This window comes from Pleurodeles waltl, chromosome 4_1 (genome assembly GCF_031143425.1).
Source record: "Pleurodeles waltl isolate 20211129_DDA chromosome 4_1, aPleWal1.hap1.20221129, whole genome shotgun sequence".
NCBI classification, from domain to species: Eukaryota; Metazoa; Chordata; class Amphibia; order Caudata; family Salamandridae; genus Pleurodeles; species Pleurodeles waltl.
The window spans coordinates 249,775,858-249,789,854 of NC_090442.1; positions in this window are offsets into that span (position 1 = coordinate 249,775,858).

Here is a 13,997-nt window from a genome sequence, read left to right on the forward strand (position 1 = left end):
AAGCAGAAAGGACTGGGGGCTCGACCAGGCAACTATTGTAGTAATTCCCAAGACAAAGCCTCCATCGCAGAGCTGCTTGGAGTATCGACCCATCTCACTCCTTAACACAGAGATTACGATTGTTTCTACAATTCTGGCAGCCAGGTTGAGAAAAGTGTTGCCCTCAGTAATACATTTGGACCAGTGTGGTTTGATGCCGAATACGAATGCTAGGCACTGTATCAGACGGCTGCACGTGGCTCTGGCTAACCATCCGGAGGGGGACTCGTCAGGGCTGCCCTCTCTCTCCGCTTTTATTCGCACTGGCGATGGAGTTGTTGGTGAGGCTGATAAGGGAGGATCCCTTGATTGATGGGTGGGCCTGGCCCACTGGGCAGGAAGATCACATTGTGCTATACGAAGATGATGTAATGGTGTTTTTAGCAAACCCAGCAAGCAGCGGGCCTCGGGTGTTGCAGGTCTTAGGCCTGTTCGCGGAAGCGTCGGGTCTCGTAGTAAATCCCAGTAAGTCTCTCCTGGTCCCACTGAGCCGGGCCAGGGATGGCTATGATTGGCAGCAGGATATCCCCCTCCGCTGTAATAGCTTCCAGTACCTTGGGATACATGTAGCACTCTTGCCTGAATTGGCGTGGTCCCTCAATGCGACACCCTTGACTCAGAGAGTCAAGGAGGACCGCCAGCGCTGGCAGTTGCTCCCCCTCAACATTCTGGGACAAATTGCGCTATATAAAATGATGGTGCTTCCTCTGCTCTTCTACATGCTTCAAAATTTTCTGGACTAAACATTCCTAGAATGTGGTTTAGCGAGATGGAGGCAGTGGCGCGGCTGTTCTTATGGCATGGTTCGTGCCCCCGGCTAGAGCTCCGTACCTGTCAAGGGGATGTTTATGAAGGGGGATTGAGAATGTCCAACCTCTATCTATTCTACTTAGGCATGCATTTATAGTTATCCACGGCTGGTTGGGAGGGGGCTGGTCGGACCCGGCATATCAGCCAGAACTCTTGGCGATGGGCTTCTCTGGCTTACTTGGGAGGTTGTACGGTGACCCCCTGCTGCGTAATGTTCCGGAAGTGACTCTGGAGGTGTTGGAGTGGTGGAGGGCTGCACAGCGAACGACGGGGTGGTGGTGCTGCCTTACCCAGCAGACGTCGCTGTGGCAGGGACGGTGGCTGGGGGAGGTCTCAGTGCTTCAGGGATTCCATAAATGGGACCTTATAGGTATCTCCCAGCTGGGTGATGTTTGGACTGGCTCCCGCATGAGATCAATTCAGGAGCTCCAGGAGGAAATTGCGGTGCATAAGTCCCAATTTCACAAGTATTTGCAGCTTAGGCATGTATTGCAGGCTCATATTCAGACAGGGACAGAACCCCCGGAATTCAGCCCCGTAGAGGCCAAAATTATGATTGGCGCCCTGGGCAGAGGGAGAGGGTCACGCATCTACCGCTCATTAGTTAATAACACCAGCCGAACACTTGACAAGCTCCAAGAGCGATGGGAGCAGTGGGTGGGCCCGATCGACGATGGAGACTGGAGGGAAGCGTTGATGGCCCCACGGTCTCTAATTACGACCTCCTGACTCCGAGTGGTACAGACATACTTTCTTCACACTGCATACCTCACACCTGACAAGCTACATAGAGCGGGCCTGCGGCCCCAGACGGACTGTGCTCATTGGGCAAGCCCCAATGCAGACTTCTTTCATATGGTATGGACTTGGCCCCACATAGCCTGTTATTGGAGGGCGGTGCTCAGAGAGATTTCGAGAGTTATACAGGTGGAAGTCGAAGTGGCTCCAATACTAGTTCTCTTAGGGGTGCTTAACGGGGTGGGTTCCAGCAGAGCACATTGGACATTCATAGGGGTGGCCTGCTTGGTGGCCAAAAGAGACATTGCAGCGAACTGGAAGGCCGAGGCCGCTCCCGCGATTGTAAAATGGCGTCAGGGGGTGGACTGATGTGCTCAGCAGGAGAAGGAGGTCTATGAAGCACGAGGGTGCCCCACCAAATACACAAAGGTGTGGGGGAGTTGGGACGGGGCAATAAGCCTAGTTTCACCATAGAGGGATGTGTGCAATCTGACAAGTGGGGCGGTGGCTCCAGTGTATGCATTAGAGTGTCGTGCGTTGGATCTATATGGTGTACTACTTTACCTGTGCTGATTGTACCAGTGAACTATTGGACTGTTGAGCCAGTCTATATAAAACTAATAAAAATGGTTTATCAAAAAAAAACTAATCAAAATTATTTAAGAACGTGCAGTCAAACTAATTCAAAATATATACAGTATATCAGCACGAAGGTTGAGAAGTAAGCTAATCTTCACTTAGAAAAAACAACTTCTAAGAAAACTATTTACTAAAAACGTCTATTATTCAACAGTAATAGAGAAAGAGAGAGGCAAAATCCTCAGGGAGCTCAGGGTAAGAGAGTTAGGAATAATTGTTAAGTGAATCTAATCATTAGCAAATGTAAATGAATGATGTAGTTACAATAGTGTGTCCCTAGTAACTGTAATTTTGCAGGTGCTGTTATCAAGTAAAGATCAGAAGTGAATGGCAGACTGAGTATTGGAAGAAACACCATCTCTGAGGCAGTCTCTCTAAGTCCCATACCCTTTTCCCCTTCCAGAGTGCTCAAAATGGAGATTCTATTTCGTTGCGAGTAGTCTGGGTTGGAACTGAGGATTTATCTTCTGCTCCTGAGGAGATCGAACCAAGGTACTCTGACAGATTGAAGTACCCTCCCTATTAATACTGGGAAGTTAGATTACCTCCTGAGCAGAATGGCAGAAGGAATTGATGTCTAGGCACTAGCCACCATTTTGGAAGGGTTGCAGAAACAGTTAGACAATACCATAGAAGAGACAGTACAGATAAAACAAAGAATAAATGAGTTAGGGAATACTTCCAAGTCTACTGACTCAGCATTTTCAGAGACCCGTAGTACTTCACAGTCTACAGGTATATCTACTCAAGTAATTCATGCTTTTTCTCCCATAATTCCTCTGGCACAACCTCAACTCAATGCTCCTTGCATTTTCTATGTAGACCCATTATTTTTTCCAAAGACCAATCCAAGGTGGCATTTATATTGTCTTATCTGACAGGTGATGCAGCTGCATGGTTCATGCCAATTGTTTCCAGAAATGATCCAGTTTTATATCATTTTCAAAATTTCAAAGAAGAGTTTTTAAGAATATTCGATCGTCGAACAGCAGCTCAGGGCACAGATAATGAGCTTTTGGAAATAAAGCAGGGAAGTAAAGATTTAATAGCTTATCTAGCTCATTTCAATAAACTCATAGTAGAAACTAATTGTCCAGAGTCAAAAAGAGCTGCAATATTCTATTGTGGGTTAAAAGATGAATTGAAGGATGCGTTGGCACAAGTTCCACTGAAATTTCTGAATTAATTGATCTCATATTACAAATTGACGATCGGTAAACCGAACGGAGAGTTGAAAAGAGGAGAGATTATTGGCCCCTCCCACCGAGATTCGATCTAGTACAGAACGATCATATGAGAGTCAGAGAAGGAGTAGCAACTGAAGAACCAATGCAAGTTAGCTCAACACAAGCACCGCTATCTAAAGAAGAAAAGGAAAAGCGAAGAACGAATCAGCGGTGTTTATATTGTTGGCCATCTGGGCCTTTTGTTTAAGAATGTCCCAATAAACCAAAGACAAGGGAGTCGGGAAAAAGCCAGCTTCATCAGTAGGGGGAGTTGCCCTGATTAAAGCAAAAACCAAGTCAACTCCCTCAGAACAACGAATGGAAAATACTTTACAGACGGCAGCACCACATATGGTACAAACTGTGTCAGTCAAGACTCATGAGAAGGAAATTCAAGGAATACCAGTTATGACTGATTCTGGAGCTACAGGTAATTTTTGTGACATCAAATATGCTCATAAGATGGGAATTTGATTTGTCAAGAAAACTGCTTTGGACGTAGTAAGAGCAGTAGATGGCACAAGTCTCTCTTCGGGCCCAATTACTCATGAGACTGAACCAATTCAATTACAAGGTGGGCATCAAGAATGGATAATTTTTAATTTAATAGATGCTCCACAATTGATTGGAGTAAAAGAACAGTTGAAATGAACTCTTCCTATTGTAAAGATAATTGTTTTCATCATCAAGTAGGGTTGTTCACGAAGTCACAAGCGACCTGTTTATCATCACATTCTCCAATGATTTGTGCTCTTGAAATAACAGAAATTCTAAAAGAATATGAAGATTTGATTACCGTCTGTGACAAGAAAGCGGCTAAGAAATTGGCGCCACATCGACCATATGATTGCAAAATTGAATTGACGCCGGGGGCAATATTGCCATGTAGTCGAACATACGGATTAACAGAAGCAGAGAGCCAACATTCAAAAGAGTATTTAAATCAGTATTTAGCCAATGGTTGTATTCGCCCCTCTCAATCTCCAGTCTCCTCCCCGATGTTTTTCATACTCAAGAAGGATGGGGGACTCAGATCTTGCATTGATTATTGAGCCCTCAATCAAGTTACTATCAAGAACCAATATCAGTTGCCTTTGGTGTCAGTCCTTCTAGATCAAGTAAAAAATGCTAAAGTTTACACCAAATTAGATCTGTGAGGTGCATATCATTTAATACGAGTGGCATCTGGAGATGAATGGAAAACAGCCTTCCGAACTCGTTATGGATTATTTGAATATCAGGTGATGCCATATGGTTTATGTAGCGCTCCTGCGGCTTTTCAGCGTTTTGTAAATTCTATATTACGAGAATTTCTTGACAGAATTGCCGTGGTATATATAGATTATATCTTGATTTTTTCTGACAATCTAGAAGAACATGTTTCACATGTTCGATCCATCCTCATTATACTGCAAGAGCACAATCTATATATGAAAGTGGAAAAGTGTGCATTCCATGTAGAACGAGTAGAGCTCCTTGGATTCATTTTGTCACCAGAAGGAGTCAGTATGGATCCAGCTAAAATAAAGACAGTTTGAGATTTGCCTCTTCCTTGAAACGTTAAAGAAATCCAAAGCTTCTTGGGATTTGCCAACTTCTAAAGAAGATTCATATCCAATTTTTCTCAAAAAGTCACTCCCGTCACTCGTTTGTTAAAAAAAGGAGTGAGGTGTGAGTGGACAACAGAAGCCGATGCTGCTTTTAAATTTTTTAAAGACTCCTTCACCACGGCCCCAATATTGACCCCAATCCAGATGAGCCTTATTATGTGAAAGCAGATGCTTCAGACGTCACTATAGGAGGTATTCTATCTCAGCATCATAAAAATACAGGGCAATTGCATCCAGTTGCCTTTTTATCTCGAAAATTAACTCCGCAGAGGTAAATTATTCTATTGCTGATTTTGGCAGTCAAGGAAACCTTTCGTGAATGTAGATATTACATTTTGGGAGCTAGACATAAATTAACTGTTTACACTGACCATCGAAATATACAGTTTTTTAAATCAGCTCGTACAGTAACAGCAAGCCAATTGCGTTGGTCCTTTTATTTTGCAGACTTCGATTTTGTGATCACCTTTTGACTTGGAAAAGCTAAGTACAAAGCAGATGCTCTGTCACAAACTGATGTTGATGCATCCAAAGGACCTCCAGAAAAAGGTCTGATCATTCCAAAAGATAAATTTATATTAACCATTCATTGTGCAGATTTGACCAAAGAAATTCAAGAAACCTTAATGCCAGAAAATATGTTGAAGTGGTCCTAAGAAGCTACAGAAAGAGTGATTAAAGATGGATTACCATATTATAAACATGCATTGTATATACCAACTTCAGAATTACAAGAAAAAGTTATTCAGGCTTGCCATGATAATCAACTGGCTGGACATCAAGGGGTTCGAAAGACTCAAGATTTGATACAGCAAAGTTTTTGGTGGCCACAAATAAAAATCAGATAAGACATTATGGGGGTTATTACAACTTTGGAGGAGGTGTTAATCTGTCCCAAAAGTGACGGTAAAGTGACGGATATACCACCAGCCATATTACGAGTCCATTATATCCTATGGAACTTGTAATACGGCTGGTGGTATATCTGTCACATTTGGGACGGATTAACACCTCCTCCAAAGTCATAATAACCCCCTATGTGTTAATTTTGGAAAGGTGTCAAAAAGGAAAATCCAACAGAACAGCTCCACAAGGTCTTTTAAGATCGTTACCCACAGCCCCCCACCCTTGGCATACTGTTATTATGGACCTCATTGTAGATGTCCATAGTCGTCAAGATTTTATTACTATCTTAGTTTTTGTGGACACATTCACCAAGATGGCACATTTCATTCCTTTAAAAGAAATTCCTCGAGCCCCACAAGTTTCCCAGTTGTTTACACAACATATAGTATGAGCTCAAGGGATTCCAAAAATTCTTGTTTCTGACAGGGGATCCCAATTTGTTTCCCACTTTTGGAAGGCTTTTACTAGGCGATTAGGAATTGAGTCACGTTTCTCTACCAGTTATCATCCAGAAACAGATGGGCAAACAGAGAGAGATGAATCAAGAATTAGAACAATATTTAAGACTATATTTATTTGATCAAGAGAAGGAATGGCCGGAGTTGGTTTGGGCAGCTGAATTTGCTTATAATAATGCTGTGCATTCCACCACTGGGTTCACTCCTTTTTATTTAAATTAAGGCAGACATCCTAATGTAATTTAGGTAAAAAAGATGACACAGTTCCCGCAGTAGATGAAATAATAAAGAGATTACAGACCACCTTAGTTAGCACAAGAAAAAACATAACTCGAGCAAAAAACTCATATAAAGCTCAGGCAGATAAGAAATGAAGAGAGAGTCCAATTTTTACAAGAGGAGACAGAGTCTGGTTATCCACACAATATTTACATTTCAAAGGTAACCAAAACTTTCAGCCAAGATTCATAGGTCCATTTAAGGTAGACAATATGATCAATCCCAAGGCAGTTAAGTGGCAGTTACCATCATATCTAAAAATACCTCCAGTCTTCCATGTCTCATTGCTAAAGAACAGTCCTCCAAATTTCCGTTTAAACACTCCTCCAAATCCTATCCAGATTAACTCTGCTCATCTAGTATGAGGTTAATTAAATTTTAGATTCCAAGATAAGAAAAGGCAAGTTATACTATTTAATTAACTGGAAAGGTTATGGTCCAGAAGAACAATCCTGGGAACTTCATGTTAATGTACATGCCTCAAGATTTATAAATAACTTCCACAGAACATATCCAAACAAACCTAAATTGGAGAACTGTTCCTTGAGGGGGAGTAGTGTCAACAACCCTTAAACTTGCCCTGTAATAACAGTGAAACGTACAGGAAAAGCTATAGAAGTGCTGGTAAAGAAGTATCGACAGTGGAAAAAGCAATGTCCTTCTTGGAGAAAGGTTTGTCGAGTCGTGCTACTCACGTTGCAAGGAAAATGTGGAAGAAAGGAATCCAAGATGGCCGACGAGAAGTTCAAATGTTAAGTTGTCATTCTAGTGTTGCACTCAATTTTGTTGCTATGATACGCATGCGCGGCTAGAGAGCTTCGCATTTCAACTATGACCTAACAGGAATCGAGATGTGTTGAGAGAGCGCTCATTGTGAGGTAAATGATTTCTGAGGCAAACTTGGCTTCGCGTGCATTTCACAGATTATTCGAGTTAACTACAGATAATATTTAATTGCTTAGAAGCAGAGGTAGTGACAGAACGTTTTTGCAGCTTATGAATGAGTTTCCGGCTGGAAGTATTTCTTGTGAACATCCAAAGAATATAAAAATATTATCAATCAGAGTTTGAAAGGTTTATTGGAGAATATAAACATGACGAGTTGAAGAAGTCTACAGATTATTCTTAACAGAAAGTATAGACATAAAACAGACAACAGGAAATACAATCTTCACGCATTATACTATCATACTTGACTTTCATATATATATATATATATATATAGAGCAACTATTCAAAATTATTTAAGAACGTGCAAACAAACTCAATATATATATATATATATATATATATATATATATATATCAGCATGAAGGTTGAGAAGTAAGCTAATCTTCACTTAGAAAAAAACAGAGAAAAACTTCTAAGAAAACTATTTACTAAAAACTTTGATTATCCAACATTCAACAGTAATAGAGAAAGAGAGGCAAAATCCTCAGGGAGCTCAGGGTAAGAGAGTGAGAAATAAAGAAATAATTGTTAAGTGAACCTAATCATTAGCAAATGTAAATGAATGATGTGGTCACAATAGGGTGTCCCTAGTAATTGTAATTTTGCAGGTGCTGTTATCCAGTTAAGATAAGAAGTAAATGGCAGACTGAGTCTTAGAAGAAACACCATCTCTGAGGCAGTCTCTCTAAATCCCATTCCCCTGTCCCCCTCCAGAGTGCTCAAAACAGAGATTCTATTTCATTGCGAGTAGTCTGGGTTGGGACTGAGGATTTATCTTCTGCTCGTAAGGAGAGCAAACCAAGGTATTCTGACACCCAAAGGCTCACAATAAAAATGGTACCTCACTTGTGTGGGTAGACATATTGCCTACAGCAGGAAATGACCCAAAACAAAACATGAAAGCAGCAAATTTTTCAATTGAAAACTGACCTTGTTTTTCCGATGTGCGTAGCTCTACATTTTGGACCCCATTTCAGCCGACACCTAGGGAAACCTAGCCAACCTGTACATTTTTTAAAAATAGACACCTAGGAGTATCCAGGGTTGGCTGACTTGCATGGCTTTCCCATTTTTTTTATTCAGAATCCCTTGCAAACCTCAAACTTTGAGAAGACAAAACACACTTTCCTAATAGTTCTGTGACAGAAACGGTGCACACTGGAGTGGAGTTCAGTAGAGTAGCATATAGTGGAGTGACATACAGTGGGATAGTGTAGAGTGGAGTGGTGTTCATTAGAATGGCGTAGACTGGAGTAGCGTATAGTAGAGTAATGTACAGTGCAGTGGAATATAGTAAAGTGGTGTCGACTGTGTGGTGTACACTGGAATGGGGTAAAGTGTAATAGCAGACAGTGGAGTAGCGTCCAATAAAATAGTGTAGAATGGAGTGGGGTAGCGTTGAGTGGCATACAGTGGAATGGCATACAGTTGAGTGGCATAGAGTAGAATGGGTTAGAGTGGAATAGTATATGCTGAAGTAGAATATATTGGAGTGGCATACAGTGAAGTAATGTACACTGAAGAGGTGTAGAGTGGAGTGGCATAGAGCAGAGTGTTGTGCAATGGAGTGCCATAGAGTGTAGTAGTGTGTAATGGAGTACAGTGGAATGGTGAATAATGGAATGGTGTAGACTGGAGTGGCATACAGTGATGTGGGGTAGAGTGTAAGAGCATACAATGGAGCACTGTACATTGGACTGCTGTGTTGCCTGCTGCCATTTTTAAAGGGAGCCCTTCTCTTATAAGTAAAATATATGCAAATTTGACTTTGAAATTAAAGGTACTTCCAAAGTAGTAATCTACCTTATTTTTACATTTAAGTCACTTCTAAGGTCTATCCTAGGTGCCCCAGGGGCGGGGTGCCATGGAACTATGAGCAGGGGCATTATAAAAGATGTTTTATATGCCCTAGTGAGGGAACAACTGCCCATTTCCTTTTTCCTCGTTATAGATACTTAGCTCCATAGCCTAACATTGGAATATTTTATTTAAGTATACATATTGCTGGGAAGGAGCTAAACAATTTATTCAAGGTCTTAAACGATTGGTCATGATAAATTCAACAATTTGCCACTGCTTAATTTATCATAACTAACACAGAAGAGAAGTTAAAGGACTTTCTTTCCTGTGAGCCAAAATCCAGCCCTCTAGCAGCCTCTCCTGATTGTTCGGCCTTAGCCAGCTTAGCCAAGCTGCTTTGATGAGGTGATAAGTGTACTGCATAGAGCAGAGGTTATCTGGTGAGGAGAGCTCTGCAGCGAACAGGCCAGAAAGCAAACTGGGCTTCACAGAGAACAGGACAGAAAGGAATGCCAGCCAGGCCTACCCCTCTTCCTGTACAACCCAGCCAGATGGCAGGCCCAGGAATGGAACTGGCAGAAGGTCTGGAGGGGCGGTGTTAATAGAAATGAGCCACACCAGTAGGTTGGTTTAGCCAGGTCTTGCTTTCCTGGAGAGGAATCATCCAGCTTGAATTTTAAAGTGCAGTGCTTTGTGGAACAAGAATGTGCCACACTTTGGAGGAAGCTGTAATGCTTATCGGTGGTACCCTGTACCTCAATGGACAGGGGCACCCCCTGCCTGTCACCCCTGATCATTGAATAAATATGTGGGAGCTGTATAGCAACTCGGATCTGCTGCCTGAAACTACAAGGAGAAGAAGAACAGCCCTGCTGGAACCCTGGTCTGCACCCCAAAGGATTGCACTCTGAACGACTGCTCCTGCTGCACACTAGGAACTACAGCCCTAAGGACTTTGCCTTGCATCCAAAAGGATTAAGGAGTGGACTCCCTGAAAGCAACAGGTTAACAGAGCTTCAGTGCACTGTTTCCCTCAAGAAGTGCCCAGCCTGGAGTAAGTCCAATGGACTTTTAAGGATTTGCCCAGGTACATTGTGGGAATTATAGTTCCAAACTTTCAAAGACCATCTCAAAGCTTCTGGACCCTTGGATTTGTGTTTTGGACACTTTGAACCCTCAAGGAGAACTTCAGGAAGAAGTACCAGAAGTACCAGAAGTTGGAGAGGTTAAGAGCAACTTATGGAAAAAGCTCCACAAGTAGACTGATGCGACGTCAAGAGTCAAGTCCTGCTGGAGGCGACCACACAACGTTGAGAGAAAGACCTCCAGAAAAGTTTCTAAGTCGGACGGTAAAATTTTGACCGGGGCCTCCCGCTTAGTGTATACGACCAGAGCTCCATCACGTTTGGCCTCAAACTTCGACTTTATTCCAGTCAAGCATGACCAGATGTCACAGGTTGGTTTTATAGGTTCTTAAGCACTAGAAAGTGTTTAATCTTTAAAAATTAATATCTCTGGTTCCCTATTTTGGATTTTTGTTGTTTGGTGTCATTGTAAAAATACAAATATTTCCTATTTTTATAAATTGGTGTGTGATTTTTATTGAGTATTATTTATTTAATGTAGTGGTGTTTTTAAATGCTTTACATACCTGTTTCCTGAGTTAAGCCTGCCTACTGGCAGCCAGCTACCAAGGGTTATACAAGGGGCTAACGTATTGAGACCTTGACTTATATTGCATGGTGGCCCTAATGCTAGGGGTAGGTGCATACTTACCCCTACTAATAACCCACCTTCCAACAAATAGCATAGAGTGGAGTGGTATACAGTGGGATTGCTTAGAGTAGAATTTACTTGAGCAGCATATAATGGAGTGGCATACAGTGCAGTTGTGTACACTGAAGAGGCTTAGAGTGGAGTTGCATACAGTGCAATAACATTGCGTAAACTGGTGTAGACTGGAGTTGTGTACAGCATTACAGAATTGAGTGGAGTGTTGTAGAGTGGAGTGGTGTATAGTGTAATTGTGTATAGTGGAGTAGCGTACAGTGGAGTGTTGTACAATGAAGTGGTGTAGAATGGAGTGGCGTACGGTGGCATGGGGTAGTGTGTTATGGCATACCGTGGAGTGGCATACATTGGAGTGGGGTCCAACTGAATAGCGTAGAAAGAATCGGCATAGATTGGAGTGTCATACATTGGAATGGCATAAAGAGGAGGAGCATACAGTGAAGTCGAATACAGTGGAATAGCGTACAGTGCAGTGTTGTAGAGTGGAGTCCCATACAGTGGAACAGGGTAGAGTGGAATGGCGTACAGTAGAATGGCATAGAGTGGAATAGACTATAGTGGAGTAGTGTCCAGTGAATTGGTGAACAGTGGAGTGACATACACTGTAGTGGCTTACGGTGGCATTGCATACAGTGCAATGACGGAGAATGGAGAGTGTAGAGTGGAGTCTCGTACAGTAGAGAGGCGTGGAGTGGCATAGAGTGGGATATATATAGTGGAGTTGCTACAATGGTGTGGCATATGGATGCATGTGAAATTGAGCAGCATTACAGATTAAGATGAGCAGAGTAACTCAAAACAGAGAATTGTGTTGCCTTGCATTTCTCAAGGTTTACCAATCAATGCAGGGCCACGCATGGTGGCCTTAGGTTCCTTTGTAAATCTGACTTAAGATTCAACACCATGAGTAATGCAATGGTACCACAATCCAACAATACAGCTAGGCCTTAGTTACATTGTGGGCCATGGTATATCATGAAAACTTTGCAGTATACCGTGGTACATGGCGGTGACAAGCCAGTATATAATTGGGCAATGGCTGCGTTTTAGAATGAAAAGGCAGCCATACTGCTTTTACTATACTTAAGCAGTGTTCGCTATCAGGGCCTTAGATATAGGTAGGTAGTGGGTCCGACCTATTACCACTTTATGAAAGTGGTAATAGGTAATAAAGTTTATTTATATACTTTTTGTATATTTTTACATAAGTTTAGGGCAATGTACCGAGGTAGTTTCGTACATTTTAGTGTAATTCCGTGAAAGTGCAATGGTGATGGATGTCCCTAAGTTTAGATGCCTTGTAACTTAAAAAATACTTAACCCTAATTAACTGCAGTACCCAAAAGGCATCATCTCTGTACAATAATGTATGATCCTGCCAAATTCCATGTAAATTCATTCAGCCATTTTTGTGCTACATCAAATACAATAGTATATGGAAAATGCATTACTAGAAAAATGCATTTAACGATTCACCACAAAAACTTACATCATCTAAAAATGTGGCAAATGCTATAGGTATGTGCCCATGTTTGGGAATACTAAGTATAACTACAGAGTGGCAATCAGATTTAATGTGATATCTTTCTTTTTCTCTATTGTATTTGTTAGCTATTTGTTTATTATTTTAAATGATTATGTCACCACAAATGTATCTTTTAGCTGTTCCTGTAGTAATCCTGACATTTTACATATGCGGATACTAGTTGTTTTGTGGCCTTCCTTGCAACTTTTGGTGGGTTTGTGCAACATATGAAGGGCAAAAATAATGAAAGGCAATCATTGTTATTGTTATAAAAATTTAGACTATTATCTTTTTTCCAAGTGGCCAATTATCATGTCCACCAGATAGTAGTTTGTGTGGCTCACTGCTTGGTCAATTTTTCATTTTGGTTCACAGAGGCGCATAAGAAAGATGTTTTTTGCCTGGTTTGTTGGGCCAGTTTTATTTTGTGAGCTAGAGAGCATTCAAAGAAAAGTTGTGTAGATTAAGATCTACTCCATTTGGTAGGTATTTGTTTATAGGTTCCCATTAGCATATGACCATAAATGGGTCTTTCAGTTTTTCTTGTAGTAAACCTGAAAATTCACAGAAGCAGTCTAGTGTATTTTTGTGGCTTCCCTGCTACATTTAGAAGTATTGTGCTACAATATATCACTAAGTTGAAAACCCTTACAACTTAACACTTACCTGCAGTACTCCCACAGAACCACCTGAGCCGTCTAATATGTAATAGTCAAGTTTCATTAAACTCCAGCTGATGTTTTTTGTACTATGCGAAATACAAACGTCAATGGATAATGCATTGGATTTGAAGCCTATTTTGGGACCCCCTTTTTGTTCGCCCCCTTGACCAAACCCGCAACATTTTCAGTCCTCCTATTTGTGAAACAGGTGTAAAGTTATAAAGGCCCAAAAATCTGAAAAACAAAAATCATGGAAAGCTTTGTGTTAATCTGTCAAGCTGGGTCAAAAAAGGTGGGGTCCCAAAGTGAGATTTCCCATTTTAATACCAATAGGAATGATTGATCACCAATACAGAAAAAACAGGTATAAGGTATAACTTTATTCAAGAATTTTGCTTTTGTTGGTTTAGTGTAAATCCGTTCAATAGTTTTTGAGAAATTTAACATTTGAAAAAGGTGAGGCATGACGAGGTTAATCCTCAGAAAACGTTAGATTTATCTGGAACATTATGTTGCAAGGAATCCAGAGAACCGCATCACCGAAATGAAAAAAATACTTTATT